Here is a 21,390-nt window from a genome sequence, read left to right on the forward strand (position 1 = left end):
ATATTAAAAATATTGACTCATTAGTCCAGAGCACCAGCTGCCATTTTTCTGCGCCCCAGTTCCCTGTGTTGTCGTGTACAGCTGGTTTCGTGCATAGCTGAGTCGCTTGGCCTCGTTTCCATCTCAGAGGTATGGCTTTTTGGCCGCAAGTCTTCCATGACAGCCAGTCGCACCGCTTTCTGCCAGTTCGGACCTGATGGCACTGCGGGACATCTTCCGATTTCAGAGCAAAGTAAGCATGAGTTGTCTTTCTTCTGCTGCATTAAGTATCCTTGGCTGACCATAGCACCTACAGTTCTCAAGGTTGCCCGTTTCTTTGTGCTTCTTCAAAAGAGCTTGGACAGCACATCTGGAAACCCCTGTCTGCCTTGAAAGTTCTGCCTGGGCGATACCTTGCTGATGTGGTACAAGTACCTTGTGTCTTGCTGCTGTGCTCAGTCTTGCACGGTGTATGACTATTGACAGTCAACTGTCTTCAGCAACCTCCCCTTGTTAGCTGAGCTTGGCTGTTCCTCACCCAGCTGTATTCCTCCTACACAGCTGTTTCAATTGTTGATGTTGTTTCCACCTACATGTTTCATTGGTGATCAACAGCACCTGTAACTGTTTAATCATACACCTGACGATATGCCTACAAAATCCCTGACTTTGTGCAAGTGCACCTACAGGCATTTATGCTGTTATGAAGGCAAAGGGTGGTCAGACCAAATATTGATTTGATTTAGATTCTTCTTCTGTCCTCTCACTTTGCATTTTTTCAATTGATAAATATAATCTATTAACATGTCTACTTTGGAAAGCATTCTTAATTTGCAGTATTTTTTCCACATCTGCCTAAAACGTGTGCACAGTGCTGTTTGTAATGCAGAGACTATGACATAGCAGGCGTGCAACAATACCAGTGACACAGAAGACAACATGTGAAAAGGCTACCTTTACTGGTTGACCCAATCACCTTACTCAGTTTAGCGTTCACAGACAAGAGGAGATGTGGGCAACGGTAAATGAAGCCACTGTTAGACTTCCTACAAACAATTCAAATAGGCCTACTGTACACAAAGACATACTAGCCTGCTAGGCTTCCAAAGGTTACGATACGCAGGGACTCAGGGCCGTTAACACATCCGGAAAGCAGCCTTGCAAATGCTGTACTACTAACACTGTATGTTTTTTTTTTCACATACAAAGAGCGGCTTACACTTCTCTCCCAATCTCACGTTACAGACAGAAAGTAGCTGTCAGAAGTGGGATTCTAACCCAAGCCTCCAGGGGAGACTGCGACCTGAACGCAGCGCCTTAGACCGCTCGGCCATCCTGACTGCAAGCTGCTGCTGCTTTGTGGAAAGTTTGCCATATCATGATAAGTCGTGATAGAGCACGTAAGTCGTGATAGGGTAGACTACATCATGACATATTATCATAGCCAAAATTTCCACATACAAAAAGATCAGACTAAGGTCTGCGGCATTTGCGCTTAAAACCAGGTCCCACCGAGATTTGAACTCGGATGACTGAATTCAGAGTCTAGAGCGCTAACCATTACACCATGGAACTGCAACACAGGGGGTGTCAAGCTCCTTCCTACATGATATCACCATGAAAGTCATCTCTGCAGAGACTAGGCGTGGGAAAGCTATCGGGGGAGGGGGTTCCCCAAGCTATTTGGCCGTGATCCAACAAGTACTTCTGATGGACCGTACTGGCCCCTTCGTTTTGAGCACTGTGGCCTCAAAACGCAGAAATCTGAGTTCACATCTCAGTGAAACCTCATTTTGCCAGTTTCAATTGTTGATGTTGTTTCCACCTACATGTTTCATTGGTGATCAACAGCACCTGTAACTGTTTAATCATACACCTGACGATATGCCTACAAAATCCCTGACTTTGTGCAAGTGCACCTACAGGCATTTATGCTGTTATGAAGGCAAAGGGTGGTCAGACCAAATATTGATTGGATTTAGATTCTTCTTCTGTCCTCTCACTTTGCATTTTGTTAATTGATGAATATAATCTATTAACATGTCTATTTTTGAAGGCATTCTTTATAGAATTTTTCCACACCTGCCAACAGTAGCAGTTGAAAAGTCGGAATGTTGGTCAAAATCAACACATTATCACTCCCAACTCGTCACATATGGACGCTTGGCCTATACTCCTTTTTAACACATTGGGTACCCCTTTTGTTGTTTTTGCGTGTGTAGGGCTCGGCAGTCAAGGCAGCAATAATAAATATGTAATTAGGTTTAGGCAAAAAAACTACTTGTTTAGGAAAAGATCATGTCTAGGTAAAAAAAAGTATGTTGGTTACATTAGCTAAGTAACGTTGGCCTGAAGTGCGTGGCACAGTTTAGGGCACAGTTTATGGCGCATTTAAATTATAACGGCGGATAAATGACGCATTATTCAAACCATCAGTTCACTGATTTAGTGGCAGACTCACAGCAGAGAGGGGACAGAAGTGTGGACTTGATATAAAAACTGTTTCGGATCATGAAACCTAATCTTTCTCTGCAGCTCCTGTTTATCAGTGAAGCAGCAAAACAAAAAACAACTGTAGTTATAAACGTGACATGATAGGACAGACAGAGGAAACTCTCCAGAGGACACAGAATTAAACTTTTAGTTCTGTTCTGTTAAGTCCAACAAGCATCACGTTAAGTCAGCGCTGCACAGCACCGCTGGAAGTCAAACGTATGTAATGACACTTGCGCTGCACTGCGCTTTGTGACGGGTGCAAGATAGGGCCCATAGTCTTTCTCATAAATGGTCTGTGCTTGCATAAAGTTGCTGGCATTTCCCAGCCGCAAACTCAATCTGGGCCATTTGAACTCAATCCGTTGGATTAATGTGAACGGGTCACAGTTCATGCATATGGTGAGAGTGACTTGCCAAATGTGAAGAAGAAATTTCTGAACAACTGGTTACAACAAAAATACAATGGGAGTTAGATGAAGCAATGTGTAAAATAACTGCAGGCATCTGTTAATCTGTAATGAATGAAAGAGGAAGGAGCTAAAACTTAAACTTTTACATGGCTTGTTATGGGAGTACAATAGGAAAGATGTAAAATTGATCACTGACTTTTGAGGATCCCAGACATTAGGTAACACAATTATAGCCTTATCTAATGGGAGTCCGTACCAATGTGTTCCAATGTTGAAGCAACATAGTGAGATAAACAGGAAGAGATTACATATTAAATACTTTACTTCGGTATTTCCATTCTATGCTTCGTCATACTTCTACATTTCAGAGGGACACATTGCACTTTTATTGTACATTTATTTGAAACCTAAAATTACTAGTTACTTTTCACATTTAAAAAAAAACACAAGATATATCCAGTAGAAGATACTGTACATTATCACTATATACTTAAATGTATATGTTAATGATAAAACAGAATAATGTCATGTTCTATAATAATATAACACTGTGAAAGAGCCATTCTGCATAATAGGTACATTTCGCTGATAATACTACTGTAGCATGCTATTTCTAGTGCTATTTATTTTCTACCTCTAAGTAAAGGAGCTGAGTACTTCCACGACTGCAGTTAGTCTTTCTTCCAACGTCTGGTTCTGGGAATGACTCACTCTTGCTCATGACAACAATGTTAATTCATTTTCAGGAGGATTTGCAAGATAATCAGCGGAACAGTCGCTGAGTCACTTCTTCAATTCCCTGTGTGAGTCATTTTCAATCTAACGCTTTAGTCTACCGTGTGTGTAAACCTGGATCAAGAACAAAAACTGTTCTGTTTGGTTCTGTTTGGCTGCTTGCCTCTTTATGTTTGAACTTCACTTATCTCCCTTTTATATATAATACCTTGTGTTTTGGAGTAATTTCCAGGCGTCCCTGTGCTGCTAAAGGGGAAAACTGTAGCTTTTGTATGCTCGGAAGATGCAGGCTGTTAGCTTGTCCTAGAAGTCTTTCATTAAATTCTCATTCCTAAAATGCAAGGTTGCCAAATAAAACCTGGTGGTGATGCTCTCTCTGTATTTGCTATTACATTTTAATGCAACGGAATCATAGCATATGGCCACATGACAGATTAACGTTTTCCAGGAAGTATATCCTGGTCCAACTAGAGGTATAGTTTTTTGAACAATCTATGCCCTTATGCATGTATGTATGTATGTATGTATGCATAAACATGTTTGTCCAAAATGGAGATCCTCACAGTTTGCAGATACATCAGCTTAATGTAACAGCATCGTATCTGCAATCTGCTCAGTCCTTAAGTATGTTTTCCTTTCAGCAATCAGCTTATAAAATGAGAAACACTGATAATTGGATTTTATTAGATACCACATAAACAAGAGTACACATGTTCACCTCTTATTATGAAGATGGGAAAACGACATTTGAATTTCTTAAGCAGAGACAGAAATGCAATGAATTGTCTCACATGGTGTACCACTCTGCCATAAAACAGCTCTGTACACAAAAGAAATTGTGTTAGGCTGGTTTCAGTCAAGAGTTTGAATGCCCCATGCTGGTCTAAATGTTGTTTCAGGGACTTTTCACCGCTGAGGAGGATTAAATATCTATGAGAAACACATTTCATCAAAACATAGAAGATTTAGCAGTTCTTCAGACCAGTGCACGTGTAGTTTGGCCACAAATGGTTGGGCCCTTTTTTGAGTTTTAAAAACTCCCATGTCACAATAACAATAGTGCTTTTTGCCAGATTTATTTTATATTTGACTAAGGCCCTGTCTATTCGAACACAGGTCTTTTCATACCCGTGACTTTTTTTACGCGGTTCGGCCGTTCGTATCAGGTCACTGAAACCGAACATTTTTGAAATCCTCTGCCAGGGTGAGGATTTTCAGAAACGCCGGTTGCAGGGTTCTCGTGTGGATTTTGCCTTGTGACGACAGAGTGTGCGTCATTATCTGCTGTGTTTGATGTCAGATTGAGCGCCACTGACTGCTTTGTTTACATTAGGTTGTTTGTTTTTATTAGGCTCTGACTGGCCAACATGGCTTTACGGTTAGGGTCATATCGCCACCTGGTGGTTTGGCATCTCTTGACAGTGCTTGATAGCGTGTGTTTGAGTTTTCATGTGGATGGAGATTTTTTTTTAAACGAAGGAGGAAAAACTCCGGTTATAAAAATACCTTAATACCTTAATAAATGACCTAAAAGTTAAAAACCCTGAATCTGACAAAATCAGACAAATCCAAACGTTATCTAAATTCATCAATAAATATGTTAGTTAAATCACTGAAATAGAGTGTAAAAGAAAAATTTTAATCAGTAGGAGAGACTACTCTTCCTACCCAATCATTTGGTAAAAAGAATGTATTTTATTTTTCCCTTTACCACCATTCAGTTGATGAAAACCAAATTAAACGTGTTTAGTTTGGTTACTTTGACATCCTGAGAAAATAGAATAAATATCACTCATCTAAGAAATTACAATAAAAATAAGTCCAAGATAGAGGCCTGGTGTCTGTGGACTTCGCTAGCTAACTTTGTTAGCTTTCTGGCTAAAATGCTTTTATCACACAGTGATGCTACGGCAGTATGCAGTAAAGTATATGTATTGATTAACATTATGTGCACTAGCTGGTGTAGCCTTATGAAGGAAGTTAGCTTCAGCTAGGTAGCTACGTAGCTGAAAAAGCTAGAGTTAAGGATGTGTTTAGTCACCAGTTTCTTTTATCACTCCATTTTGATTATTTACCAACCAATATAGTATTGCTGAGTTGTCGGATAACCTTTAACTACATTTTGTAGTGTGTGAGTTTAAAGACAGAGGGTATCAGGTTATTTAATGAGAATCAGAATCAGAATCACATGAGGAATTTGACTCAGATTTTTCATTGCTCTCAATGTACATACACAGAATAAGCATAGTTAAACAGGACAACAAGCTCAACAAAATAGACGTATGTTACTATTTACAGATATACATACATATATTTAAACATAAACAATAACATTTGTAGACAGTAAGACAATTGTGCAAAGGATGCTAGAATAAATATTTTTCTGCAGGTATTTTTATGTACATGAGGTAAGTGGATATGATATATGCAGTATCTACAAAATGAACAGTATGATATGAACAGTATGAAAATTTGATATTTTATTTCTTTAGATTTACCTTACAACCATGTGACTGTATCTTCTAGGCTATTTCTGGAAAACAGATTTATCACTTTCACATCAGACCTCCGTCTAATGATCCCATTCAATACAATCTCTTTAGCACCAAATAGATCCACTCAGGCTACATAACAAGCTGCCTTCCAGTTTGCACTTTCATCTCAACAAAATCATGTTCTGTACACTGTGAGAATTCACGTGCGCCTCTCTGCTTGAAACTGTAGGCTAAACAATAAGCTTTCAGGTTGTAGATAAAAACACAAACACGAGGGCAGGAATGGATGGAAGTCTGACGCTCCCAAAATCCAAACAGAAACTTCAGACGCTTGCACTGTTGAGGTAGAGGTGCGGCTCGCAGGGGAAGCCAAGAAAAATATGTTTTTTGTCTCACAACAGAGTATACATGAGACCAGCGGGAGGGAGAATGTAGCATGAACATCATCAAGGAGATAAAATAAAAGATATTAGAATCTAGACATTGCAATTGTTTCATGAGCATTTGTGCTTTCACACATTCAATTTTATAATACGATTATTAATTATACAATATCAGAAAATTCTGTTGATAAAATAACTGCTGAACAAAGATCAGTTGCATATTTATCACCTAATAACTGGATTTGACAATGTTACCTTTGGTGTAGCATTTTGACAACTACTTCAGGCATCAGAATTTCTCTAATTATGAATATTCAAATTACAGTTATATTAACAGCTTGTTGCTTGCACTTTACCACAGCTCCACAATCCAATTTCTTACATTAGATTCCATCTGAGCTGCATGCAGTCTGATTCCTGTTTGACCACGAGTTTGAAATGCTACAGAAGTGTGGAAAAAGAAGTGTTCTCACTCTGTGTCAAGTTTTGAGATGCTTTGCACGGAGCAAGGCTGCAGCTGTTCCCACCACCACCCCGACCACCACCTCATGTGGTATTTACTGTATATATTGTCAACAAGATTTAATGTTCCTACATATGTATTTATTCGGGGGATAGTAGCTCACTTTAAAACCATTGGCTACAAATGGTCACTTCTTTGAAATAAGTGTCTCTGACTGATTTAGTAGGCCATTGAAAGGTTTTCTTATCTTATCTTATCATTAGTAGGCCTACTATAAAGACCCAGTCAACTCCTCATTTTTCTTATAGTGAGTTTTCAGTAGTGTCCCCAAATCCTCAAATTTGCTCTTAACTCACTGCTGCTGTTTTAAATTGCAACACTACTTCACATGAGTAGCTCTAAATTTTACAATAGTTTACATTCATATAAAGATGCAGATTTACTAGCAGTAGTTACACTACACACTCACCGTGTTAACCAGCGTGCTACACCAGTATGTTCAGTCAAGACTCCGATATTTGGTTTTCGAATAGATTTTACCTAAATAAGGAACAATTAAACTTTAATAATTGGACCATATTTTTAAAGTATCTTAAATTTTTAGAGCTTAAACCATACAGTAACACAAAAACAATGTGATATAAATGGAAATTGTTGATTTTTTATTATTAATATTTTTTATTGGTCCATGTGTGGTGGTTTAGTCTTTGTCACATGCATGTGTTCAGCATGAATTTGCTGCTTGTTTGTTTTTATAAATGAATATGTATTTTTAAATTTATTTATTTAACATAAAAATTTCAATTAAACTAGGTAACTTTAAAGGGAAGAATGTGCTCATTAAGCATCAGTGAGAATGTGTCAATAATTGTTCAGAGAGATGGAATGGACAAGATACTGTTAACTGAAAACAAATAGCTGTCATACAGCTGTTCTCGCAAGCCTTGTGTGACTGTGAAATTAGAATACTTGTAGGCGGGTGTAAATAGCTCTCACATAATTGTCCATATAAAATACTATTTTGCTTACTCCAAAGGAGCTAAACTACCTTACACTTCTGCCTTTTCAAGACATCAAACAGCTTCACTACACCTCCAAAAATGTGCTAACAAAGTAGACAAGGACAACACATGGATAATTCATGATATAGCCCACCAGCAGGGGGCGGTGTGGAAAATGAATCCAAAAGGTTATAAATGAGCTGAGGTTGTCCTTGAATATTGAGTATTTGTTCAGGTTCTTTCCAGGAAAAAAGACTTTTTTCAAGCAGTCTCATATAGCTCCACCTTTCCCATCCTGGTTAAGGCTGTGTCGTTTAAATATGGCATTTAAAACTATTTCTAAGCATGTGGGAAAACTTGATGTCCTATGTCTCAACTTCTCAGAATCTAGTAAAGGTGTTTGTTTATTTCAGCTGCACAACCACTGTAAATAAATTTTTATATTCACCCAATGTGGTTTGGGGGGATAAAGTCAACCAAGCGGCATATAATCCTTTCCCTGGAGATAGAACACAAATATCTGATTCACAGTTGTTGGGTAAATCAAAAAAGAATTGAAGAAAATGTCAAATCTCAATCAGCAATCTGAGTGCACCAAACACAACAAACTGGTACTTGTCACAAGCAGTAACACATCAATATATCAACTGCATGTACAAAATATCAAGGGTTCTTATGAGCAGTGACAGGGTGAATCCAAAAAAACTAAATAAACCGTCCTTTTTTTATTTCTGTATTGAACGTTTGAGCTTTGAATCAAGTGAGGTGTAGATTGTGCAAAAGTAGCTCAAAAAAAGAAATGTGAAATATCTAATGCAATAGATAGATGATAGCATTATATATATGTTCAGCCGGCAGCATTGCGTAAGTCCAACTAAACACTACAGCAGCCAACCAAAAACATTAGTCCAGGACATTTGTCACATTTGGAAATGGGCACCCTGCTTAGAACCTCAGGCAGGATGCTTGTTCAAACACACTCTGAGCTCTATTATAAATTCTAGTGGCTATCCTGAAGTTTTCAAGGACGGCAGAAATGCGATGCTAAATTAAAAGAACGTAGGTATAGAAAGATGCATTCAATATATTGCTTTTTTCTAAGATGTAAAGGTAAAACTATATGTCGTGGATTAACTAATTCATCGCCAAAAGTACAGACACACTTTGGGGTGAAGCATTCAATAGAGCATGTATTACAAAAAGACAAAGGAAAAAAAATACTGAAGAAAATATTTTTAAAATGACAATTTAAAATTGTAGGACAATTGTGGATATTTTTAACATGGTGTTTATTCCTTGGTTACGTTCAGAAAATATCAAAAAAAAGTAACTCTAGAAGCCTTATTAAAATCACTGAGTGTTGGAAAGTTGTTTAGGTCCTCATTTGCAGACTCTTGTTGTTGTAGTGAAGACCGCCCAAACCGAGACCAAGTCAAGACCAAGACCAGAGTTTATCGAGACCGAGAAAAGACCAAGACTTTTAGCCATCTTTTGACCATCAAAAAGTGGTCTTAAGACCGGTCTTAAGACCAAGACTGATCTCGAGTTCTACAACACTAACAGACTCATAAGTTATGATGAAAACCATGGACACTTTTTAAGACCTACATCAAATGGACACTCTCTCTTTCCATGATGACATGCATGCAGGTAAAATCAGAGGAAGAGATTTAGATAAAGAAAAGCACACAAGCACACAGAGAGATTGTGAAGCTCTGAGTCTATACATACACACTCAATTCAGTGTGAGCAAACTGATCCCTCTCCCCACTTTGTCTACCTCTAGAGGTCACTGTGCACCAGAAATCATCACTGCACACTAGGAGCAGCAATGTGCTCTCACATCATAACATCTCCTCTCACATCATACGTTTCCATCTCTGCTGGCTGATGTTTAAGTTTTCAACCTCTGTTCCTGATTTAAACCTGCATTTAATCCCTGCAGGGCAGTGTGACTGATGAGACCACCAAAGGAAGAGGTTCTTTCCACACCTTGATGTTTACCTTTCCTGTCAGCTTGTTTCCACAAAGGCAGTGAAGACCTTGACTGTTTAGGTCAGACGGACTGCAGCTGGGGAGGGCTGCATTCTCACCTCAACACCTCCCTCTAGGGTGGCTGTGTAGGGGTAAAGAGACATCCAACAGCTGTATCCATAGACACTCTCCACCTGTCTCATGCTGCTTTTTACATCCACAACCACAAATAGGCTATCTGTTATAACATTCATTCAGTCTATTATTGAATCCACTTTCCATAAAAGTCTCAAAAACTCCAAACAGGACAGAAGAATTGAGACTCAGAGTTAATTTTTGACCTCGGAAACAGTAGTTAACTAAACAGTCTTACCATGAGGTCAATGTATTAGCTGTTAAGGAGAAATGTATGTGAAAGGTGTCACACAAAGTGACAAACCCACAGAGAATTATTACCTGCTGTCCCTAGCCGTGTTTCCATTTCCATTTTTATGCGCATTTTGAAATATTGCATTAGAAAAGGTTGATGGAAACGGCAAAATTCGGGAAATAAAATCCTTAATTTCGCAACAAAGTTTTTACGCTCCCTTGAGGTGGTTTTTGCCTTTGTCGAAAAAGAGTCCCCAATTCCATGTCTCTGGTTTGGAACGCATACGTCTTATTTATTACAACCATGTGTAACCTCAACTACTGACATAACTACGCTTGCCTTAGCCTGGTTTATTCGCTCCAAACCAGCTGGTGGAAACGCATCCAATTCGCATCCAGTTTCTATTTTTTTTCTTTTTTGCGACATTTCAAAAGTCTGCCTAAAATACGCATGACAATTGGATGGAAACACAGCTACCGTCAGCTCTGGACCACTTTTAGCATGTTTTAGCTAATTGTTTGGATTTTACAGCCTGTAACTTTTCTGTTTTTGTTTAGTCTCACGGCCCTCATCAGTGTTGTTTCCTGGTGCAGCAGAAAGCTGTTTTCAAAAGCCAAGTGTACGGTATCTGTCCAGCACCAATCAACAGACACACAAAGTTAGCAAATAGCTAGTGAGCATAGTGGAGCATTTCCCACAGTTGGTGGAGACCAAAAACAGAGCTAAAAGTGATTATTGGACTTTCATTTGCCAGGTGGCCAGAAAAAGAACTCCAAATGAAGGTTTATATTGTGCTGAATCTGCTGGATGTGTGAACAGGCAACTGTTTGCTAACTAGGTGATAAAGCTGATAATATCTAACTGTTTTATTATGAGTTTCAAAGTTCATGCTTGACCTTGGAAACAGTGGCTGACAAAGCAATCTCACCAGAAAGGGATGGGCCCTTAAGCTCATCTGACGGGCCGGCAGTATGGCAGACAAAGGGGTAGGGAAGCACTGCTAGATAACCATTTACTGCGATATAAAGCAGCTGTAACGAGCAACGGTGAACGGGGAAGCGAGTAAATTTGACTGTGTGAAAATATCATTATGTTTGGTGAGTAGCCAATAAACTTTGTAGGTCAAAGGCAGCTCCAGTGCCACAGTTTGGTAGCAATTCCGTCATCTTGCCTTAGTAAACAATTTTTTTTTTTTTTTTGAGGCATTCTGACAGGTTTAAAGTGAAAAAGAAATTGGCAGGTACTTTGGAAAGAACAGGTGGGCATTTTGAAGCACTGTATGGGCTTGATGCAGCAGGATACAAAGACTGTATGAAGGCAAGTGATCAGTCTAAAATATCATGTGATGGGTTGTGGGATGAAACTTTCCCTGTTTTCATCTTGTTTACTGTCTCCATACTGCTTTCTTATTTTTTAGCGCTGGAAAGAGTAACACAGCTACTTGTGGTGTTTTAGTGTCCAATTCAAGTCTATACCCATACATAAACATTTATACCCTCCCATACGTAGACGTTTGTTGTTTTTTCGGGTGGCTGCTCAGGTATCTCCTGCAACTCTGGAAACAAAAAGCTCCAGCTGCCTGAATGCCGTGCATCATCGGTCACCAAACAATAGGTCAGGATGAAGAAACAGAGGAGGTGAGAGGAGGAGCGCACTCATTCGGGAGGCAAGCAGCGGGAGGTTTGTGGAGGATAAAAGTTGTGCTGGGGGCTGGGTTGAGCCATTAGAGTCTCTGGGGTGCTGCAAAGGTTCTCCATCCCCCTCCTGCTTTCCACAATGCTGAGCACACACCTCAAATAAACAGGCTGATTTGGCCTATCCTGACAATTGGAGCGGTGATCCCCAACTGATAATCTCAACCAATTGTTGTTTGCATAGTGTTTGTAATGTTTCAAAGTGAAAATGATATATCCTTTCGGGATCCCTAGAGTCCCACAGATAAAAAAAAAAATCACATTTTGTAGCTTTTGGATGAAGGTGTTACAACAGACTTTTACAAATACGGAAATGTAACCATTATCTCCCTGAATTAAAATAACAAGAAGTCTGGTGATGCTTAGACAGTGTTCAATCCAAACTGTCCTGCTCTGAACTGAAAACATATTTCCCATGCTGGCTTTCTCCCAGTTATCTCCCATCCGATACATTCACTTCACTGACTCTTCAAAATGAGTCACCCATTAACAGTACATTGTTTTCAGCAATGTCCCTTTTAACCCATCATTGACCTGACAGCTATGTGGTTTAATCTAACAAGTGTTCTTTGTATAGCAAATTTAACAAAGCCCTCACCAGCACAAACACCACAGTTCTACCAGTCCTACCATTGAGAACCTTCACAGACAGTCCTACCAGTGCAATTTCGATATTGTTTTGACTTTTACTAAAAGGATTTGATGAACAAGTTACTGGGATCAAAGTGTGACCATTATTAGTGTGTGCCCCACCTTTCTTCTTATTTTTCCCTTTACCTCCCTCTCTTTTTCCTCTCTCTCGCTTTTTTTTTTCCCACTTCGGTATTGAGGATTTTATTTGTGTTTTTGGGGGGGGACTTTCCAGTCTGTGTACTGGGGTCTGAAGAGGACAGCTTTGTTTGCCAAGTGTGCCATAAAACTAATTTCCACTGCTGCAGGCAGCAGGTTTAAACGTCTGCATGCATGTTTAATTTTTCTAACTTTGTGTTTATTCATGATGGACTTTTTCATCGGTAGTAAGGTAGTTTGTCCTAGCCCAAAGCAGAATTAGGGAAACTGCTGTATTTTACTTAATATTAATTTTAAAAATCCCTCTTTTGAATTGAACCTTCCTTTAGTTTCTTCCTTGCTGCAGTTTAATAATTAACTTAGTTAAATAAAGAAAAGATCAATATTTATTCAAGTTAATATCTGCTTTTCAATTTTAGTGAATGTTTTATTTATTAAAATATGTTTTTGTGTGTCTGGTACACCCATCTGTTAAAAGGTGATTTGGGTACTACATAAAGGCTAAGGAGCTGCTAACACTATTAGACTCGCTTTAGTATCACTGCAGAAGTAAAGCGCCCCAGTTTTAATTTCGACAGTCATATATCTGACATTTGGTTTTTGCTCTAGTTATTTGGTCTCTTAATGTGCATAGAGTTTGATTAAAGTAAATATGCTGATGTATTCCTCCATCCACCCCCACAGTGTTCCTTCCAACTGTTTGAACAGCTGGGATTTCTTTATCACTGCTGTGGACCCACCGCTGATTTGTCGTGGTGGGAGGGGTAAGTGAGGTGAGTATGTGAAGGTGGGGGGTCCCAGGGGTTTGAGGCTCTCAGCAGGAAGGAGGTCTGGTGTGACTACTGCCTTGTATGGCAGAACACAGCTGGAGTCAAGAGAGAGAGACACCATCACCGGCAGACTTCCAGTACTGCGACAGTATGATTAAAGAAGCATTATGTATCTATCTCAAGAGATCATGTCTTCAGGAGTGTTATAATCGTGATGTTAATAAAGCAGAAATGCCTGAGGTGTAATAGGTAAAAAAAGAAAAATGTGTTAAATCCTAATGAGATTCAAGGGACACAACCACCTCCTCCTCTCGAAGAATCACTATCAATTCAAGTGGGCAATTTAAGGATTCAGGCCAGAGGAAAAGGAAAAATACATTCTAACTAGTCAGGATGTATTGATCTTTAATTACAGTCTCCACAGTAACTGCGTTTGCATTCGTTCATTTAATTTGTGATATGAGCACACAAATACAAAAGCACTAAATATGAAACTATTCTGTCATACTTATTCGTCGTTATTCACTGTGACAGAGGTGTGTGATTGCGGCGAGCAGTAGGTTTGCAGTGGATATGGCTTTGATAGATGTGTGAAACAGAAAAGGAGCAGATTACTAAGCCTTTCTTCAACTTCTCTTCTTTTCTCTTCTCCACTGGCATTAAAAAGCAAAAACACAAGCTTAACCATCACAGTTCTTTCAGTGCCCACGTGATTTCTAGCTCTAACTTTCATGTGTCCAACACCATGCGAGCTGCAGTGCAACACTATGAATGTCTTCGAGGAGAGATTGTTTGAAGGAATATGACGTGTTCTACATTCATACACGTATCCGTATATATATATGTATCGTAATTTTGTTTGACTAATGTTACATAGTCAAGTTTTTTCAAATACTTAAATCCCTATGTGTACGTTTAGCTCAGTCAGTAGTGAGCTTGAAGTTTGTATGATTGATCCCAACTTTTCAAAATTGATTGGACACTTTTGCACATGCTCACTATAAAGCCTGTGCTGCATTGTGTGTATGTGCGTGTCCCGGCGTTTGATCCGCATTCATAAACCTATGGACGCTTATTTTCATTTCCCTGAGGAAATTCAGGGGAATCCAATCACACGTTTACAGACGGCTTTTTTTAGAGGTGTGTAAAGTAAGCCAGAGACTCTTTTGAATGTCCTTCAGAACTTTTCAAAGTAAAAGCTCTCAATAAACTCGACATAAAGCATTGCTGCAAAAAATGTATTTATTTATTTTTTAATCAATTAAAAAGAAGTAATTATGTGATTAACTGTAACTGTCATGACTAAAATCTATTTCAGCACCAGCCACTATCAATTTATTTTTTTTCTTTTCTGCTATCAAAGTAATCTGGCCAGTTCTGGCCGGCGGGCCGCCTATTGCCGACTACTGCTTTGGTGTGTCTGTTTCCAATTTTCACTCCAATGACACACTCAATGCGTTTAGTAAAATTAAGCACACTGAGACGCTCAATGTCAACATCTCTAAAAACTGCACTTTTAGATAATTTATTATTATTTCTCTAACAAGGGGTTATACATATCACAAGCATGTGTGTTTGCTGGTCTTCCCTTACCTTTTTTGACAATAATACTTCCAAATGAGGTTTGCACCATTTTCTGGTCTTGTACTGCACCGTGTCAGGCCTGTTTAGTATGTCCGTCCATGTGTATCAACATGTGAAACACACGTACACACTAGTTAAGTCGAGCAATAGAGCACGCTGTGAAGTAAATGTCAGTGAGGGAAAGTGCAACGGGCTGATTGGGTTAAATTGCATATTGAACTGACTTGTCTGCATTTCGGTCAGTGTGTCTGCCCGCAGCAAGTTATTATTGGATAAAAAGCTGGTCTAATAAGAGCTAACAAATACAAGAAAATTGGGCCACAAATGAGCTGCAATTTCACCTAGGGGTGAAAGATAATTACAATCAATACTAGCTTCAGGCAAGAGTCCTATATACTTTGACCTTGAACCCGGGGGTTTCTGGTGTCTTTTTAGATAACTGCATTTAGATAACTGATAATGATATCAGTAATGATTTCCATATTAGAGTGAAATTACTCTTTACACTGGTGTCAAGAGCAAGATAGTCAAGTTTAGGATTAGGAACCTGCTCCAAGGCAATGCTGTTGAGAAAAAAGTGCTTGGTTTTCAGGCAATATGTGTGTGTGTGTGTGTGTGTGTGTGTTTTGGGGAGGATGAAATTATGGGGTGAACGGACGCATGTTGACAAATCATATGGCCATCAGTCTGTGCCACCACACTCCATGCAAAAGTCAGTCATCCCATTAATTATATGAGGCAGGCATCCTAACCGAGCTCCACACACTGCCTCATTTATCCAGACTGACCAGTTCTCACAGCAGACATTTTGTTTCGGGGTCTGAGACTTGTAATTGGCGGCGGCCACACAACGCAGACTTTAACACGGGCCACTTTGGAGCCTCTCAACTACCCGTCAACATCAACCTCACACAGGCTTAGACTGGACAACACGTACACTGTTCTGACGTTTAAATGCTCCTGTGTTGGGCAGTGAGAAGATGAATATGACTCGACACCTGGAATGAGCCTTAAGGCAGCCCAGTCCAAAGATCCTCTCCCCAATAGATGTCATGCACATGTGCTTAAAGTAATAACCTGAAAGCTTGAGAGAAATTCAGAAGAAAAATAGCAGAGAAAGGTGATTGTTAAAATAATAAAGTAATGCAACAGAGGTTTTGTAACTGACCAAAACACCAACCAGCGGTGCTGCTCTCAAATTTGCTGATAAAAAAAAGTCCACCTCAGAAATCCCCATGGTCTCATTAAGCAAATTCCTTGACAAGATTTTCTCTAGACCTCCTCTGTGAGGTTAATGTGGTAGCAGAAAGTATATATGAGATTCCTCTGGAAAACAACTGGGTTTGTTACCTGTATTCATGGATTTTTTGGCCACTTTGTGGCTGTGAAACAATCTGTAAACACAACACAGACGTATTGTCGTCTTATAAAGTTTAATGTTGGATGTCAAATGTGTTAGCAAACAGTTATTTACACATTGAACAGAGGAACATTAGCATCCATCTGGGTCCCAACTAATGTTAAGTCCAACAAACACTTCTATTCTATGCTATGCTACCTATAGGCAATATCAAGTTAAAACACATATCCACACACAGACATACCTTCCCTGCAACTTCATCCCTTCTCTGTATGTTGTTACTGGCAGAGAGCGATACCTGGAGCTGGGCATGCTGGGCAGGCATTTTTCAGCACCGTTACTATTCTGAGTATATTGTCTGGCAGCCAGCCACGCGCAGCATTAGCAGCTCGCCGAGCTCACTGCCAACATCTGTAAGTGCTTCACGCAGACTGGCTTTGGCACCTTTACTCAACTGACGGACCGACTTACAGCTCCACATATCTCTAAACCATCCTCCAAACTGTCTGAAGGTGGTGGGGTATGTTGGGGTAGGTGCAATGAGTGGTTCAAGAGGTGTTTCACAGCCAGAAAAACATCTATCATGCAGGCGCCGCTGTGACCAAACAAAGAAGCTGTGGCTAGAAAATATGATTTCACCAGGAGAGGAATGTAAGAGCTGATGCATGCTGCAAGGCTGTACTGTAGCCTGTACGCTGTGCAGAAAGACTAACGACCAAAGGTATCTGTGACACTTCTAGGGGCCTACATCTTGTCTGGAGATTTCCAGTTATGCCCTTTGATGAGACAGTTCAGGTTGTTGAAAAGAAAAGTAATTAACCACTTGATTCTTACTGGAAGAAAGTGAAATTATCTCAAACTACTGTCAGATTTTTGGGCCCTTACTTCAAGAAGAAGTAAGAGTTTCCCCCGGGCTCTAGATTAAACTATTTGTCAAGATAGAGGGAGGTGTTGTTGCTGTCTGGTGTTGGTTTCCACCCTGAGGCCTCAGCAGAGGAGACCATGAGGAAGCAATCAGCCCATCGATGAGTGGGCCTGTTGGTGTGATCTCCTCTCTGCTCTAGCGAACTCCTGCAGGAGTCTGCAGGGATCTAATCAATCACTACAAGTGGCCAAATACACCAACATGCCATTCCTGCCCCAGTTTCCTGCTACGTTTGTGTTTGTGTTTGTTTTTTTCCCCGCTGAGAAGTCAGCACACTGAGGCGCTGAAAAAACACCAGATTCCTTAAGGAGAAATGAGTTATTATCTGTAGTGTTGATCAGCTGAGTCCAGCGGGACATTTTCTATATGGTAAGTTATTCTGCTACAGACGAGAATTTCATTATGTTTCAGCCAGCTTATAAATGAGCCAGTTGGAATCACGCCACATGGCTCTTATGTTAAATTGAATCATCTGTACAAATTAAATTAAACTGCTCCTTACACAAATACGTTCATATTGATGAAGTAACAAACCAAAACAGCAGTAAGTGAAAATACAATTTTCATTATTTTTCAGGAGAGTAACGTGAAATCACTTTGATGGACGTCCAATTCCATTCCAAGTATAGAATCGATACAGTGTTCTCAACAGCCCAGTTTCTTTCTAGCACAATCCAATTTATTGACAACTTTTAATTAAAAATGACTGATGATAGAAACAAATGGAGCAGTATATGACAATGTTGCTTGCAGTGTTTTGCCATTAGAAAAAGTTTTGCTGTTTGAACTAGCATTAACAATGTTAAATAAAATAGAGGTAAACATATGATGAAATTAGTATATCAAATGTTAGAACAATTTTTACCAACAATAATTTGGTTCTTACCCTAATTACCCTAATGTTCTAAGGAGTATGTGGGGGTTTCTTCTTTTGTAGCTGCCCCATTTGCCTTTTTTTGAATACAAATGAGTTGGCTACCCGATCAAATGATGAGTCTGACACCTCTGAGGAGCTGTTACAAATGCAATAAACCATTCACAAACAACTTTCAAAAAAACAATAGAATTGATTATCACCAATCACCTGCATTGTGAGAGTAAAACATTGCCTCATATCAAAACAATTAAGACTACTTAAGTCTGTTTTCTAAGGCCCTATCCACACTACTCCATTTTTGTTTAAAAATGGAGTTTTAAAACAAATATTATCTTCCACACCAGCGTTTTGGCTGCATATCAGAGTTGATCCGTCTATATTAAAATGCCTAAAAAGGCACATCTAGTGGCCATTCATGTACACTGGGCATGCGTGTGCCGGTGTAAACATGAAGCAGTTCTGTTCCGTAGTTACAGAAGATTTGGCAAAAGGATAAAGAAATACAGATATTTCTTATGCATGGACCAACAATGAGCTAGGACTGTGGCGACGAAAAACAGAAAGTCATGAAAGTCATCGCAAAGTAAATATGGCGACATGCAGAGTACAAGTGTAGTCTGTAAGTGTTATTTGCACGGTACAAAATATTTTAATAAAAATACCAAGTCAAAAAGTCTGTCAGTAGCATCGTGTTTCTGCTTTGCATAACTTACAAGACTCAAGCAGAGAGCCAAACTTGAGCGTCTACATCATCGTTTCTAAAGTCCTCAGTTTTTGCCCATCTGCACTAAAACGCTACCCGGAGTTTTAAAACGACAAACGGGGGTTGGCAGCGTTTTCAAACTTCTCCGTTTTAGGGCTTCGTTTTCACTGTTTTAGTCTGGATGGGAGGTGCAAACATAGCAAAAGATCTCCGTTTTAAAACGAAGAAGTACTAGTGTGGAGTGCGCTTAAGAGTGACGCCATGCACTGATGGTTGGTGCATTAAATATATGCCTATTGTTAACAACAAACCATCTGCATTAATATGTTGTTGCCAGTTAGTTTATTGTGATCAGATTGATGGTAAAAAGTACCCCAATAATAGAATAAAATACTATATTCAATGTTAAATTGAATTAAAAAGAAGTAGAAGTGGTCATGGTAAACTGTAGCTTAGTTGTGAAAAGAAATTATTTCTACCACGTCAGATGTAGCGTTCGTGGAGTAAAGGAAAAGTCTCACAAAATGGAGTGCTAACAATGTGTAAGTTTGTTACCCCACCTCAGTGGCAGTTTAAACTTGGTCTAGTTATAAACTATGTGGAGATTAACATATGACTAAATTAAAAAGAAATTAAAAAGAAAGTAATTCTTACACAGAGAGTAGTTGTTTCCAGGTGTAACTGTTAGCGTAGTGAATTGAACTAACAAAATTTACGTTAGCGTTCTAATATAGTATATAAATAGGAACAGTTGACACGCCTGACATAACACCTGATTAAAATGCTGTTTAATAATGATGACATTAAACTGGGAAGTTTTAAAATTCACATTTAAAAAAACAACACAATATAACTGAAGTAAAAAAACATGCTAATACGTTAGCCTAACTATTTGACCAAATAACGTCAGTTGGCGTCATCCAAGATATGCCACTCACTCCAACTCTCACTCATACTTACTGTATGAATAGGCTACTAGTAACTCTGATACACATTCTTCATGTATCTATGTATGTAGAAAGACATACTGCATTTTGAAAGGATTGGCAGTATCCTCCAAAACCAGACTAGATAGACTAGACTAGACTAGACTGTATCTTTATAAAGATAAACAGTCTATGCAACACTGTTATTTTTCAAGGTTATGTTAGCTTGTGATGCAACAGTGACTTCCTGTTGATTGCTTAACTAATTTACACATTAGAAATTTTTCATGGTGTAACCCGGTTTACTGAATCACAAATTGGAAGCTTGTTACTAAGAACTTAGGAACAACTTCACGCATAAATATAGTCAACTTACAAATAGCTCATGTTACCAAATTGGTTATTAACAGTTTAACTACATTTCTCTGTAGCTTGGTGGTAGCGTCGCTACTTTCTGAATCAAATAGCTTTTCAGTAACGAAGTAGCGCGGTAGCTTCCACACACGCTACATTTTCTCAAGCATTTCTGAAGGATCAGTAAGTGACGCCACCGCCACACACGGACCTGTATGTGCAGCCGGCGGATGGTGACTTTACGTACAGATCCTTGGACTGATGTCTCCGACTTTGCTGCAGGGGAATAAAGACATGCGTCACTGAGTTGATTTTCAAATGTTGTAGTTACTGTAACAACTCTTGTGATCAGGGTCCAGCCTGGACAGCTCTTCCTCTAGTGAGGAGGAAACTTTGTTGTTTGTTTGTTTGTTTCCATGAGATGAGTGATTTCTCTCTCTCTCTCTCTCTCTCTCTCTCGTCCATTGCTATGAATGTTTAGGTTGTTTAGGTTGCAATGTTGCCAGAGCACAAATTCATATATAAACAATAAATAATATTTAAGTAATTAATAATGTGATAATTAAGTTACTTTATACAAACAACAATGGTTCTCCGTTTGTTGCATTAGCAAATACCTTTAGCTGTAATGATACTAAGTAGGAGAGTTTCTGTGAGTCTGATTTAGATCTCTCTCTCGCACACACACTGTTTGGAGCAGGTTTTTAGTCTTTCTTCTATTGCTACTATGGCTGCTATATATAGCATTTATTATATATATATATATATATATATATATGTATGTGTGTGTGTGTGTGTGTGTGTGTGTGTGTGTATACACCAGTGGACAGTGAAAGTATGACCTTGGTCAACAGGAAACTGTTGCCTGAGGGGTACCTGACACATCTGCCCAGGTATAAATATCCCATGAAGGGCTTTTTAATGTGGAAATGAAAAAAGAGCACACACCGTTTAAATTGCAAATGAGAAAATATCAGTCAGCTTTCAAGTGTAGAATGTCAATTAAAAAATCATTTAGTGACTTTACCTTCAAGGTGAATGAGGTTGTTTTGTGTCCTGCAACAAGGTGATATTTGGCCTTCTGTCTAATTATCACTTTGCA

At 39.1% G+C, this 21,390-nt stretch overlaps 1 protein-coding gene and 1 non-coding gene across 3 annotated transcripts in view; both read right to left on the reverse strand.

Annotated features, from left to right (window-relative positions):
* Nucleotides 1-20,552, reverse strand: part of zgc:165507 (uncharacterized protein LOC561188 homolog) — a 53,498-nt gene extending 32,946 nt beyond the window's left edge. The window contains exon 1 of one of the 2 annotated variants that reach the window (XM_046072152.1): nt 20,500-20,552. The gene's annotated coding sequence lies outside the window, so the exon portion shown is untranslated. Of the gene's footprint in view, nt 1-9,966; nt 10,008-20,499 lie in introns of those variants that run through there. The other variant, XM_046072154.1, reaches the window with a different exon arrangement.
* Nucleotides 1,237-1,319, reverse strand: trnal-cag. Its single transcript has one exon. It is a non-coding gene; the product is annotated as a tRNA-Leu (tRNA).
* Nucleotides 20,553-21,390: the final 838 nt, after the last annotated feature.

This window comes from Micropterus dolomieu, linkage group LG16 (genome assembly GCF_021292245.1).
Source record: "Micropterus dolomieu isolate WLL.071019.BEF.003 ecotype Adirondacks linkage group LG16, ASM2129224v1, whole genome shotgun sequence".
Taxonomy (NCBI): domain Eukaryota; kingdom Metazoa; phylum Chordata; class Actinopteri; order Centrarchiformes; family Centrarchidae; genus Micropterus; species Micropterus dolomieu.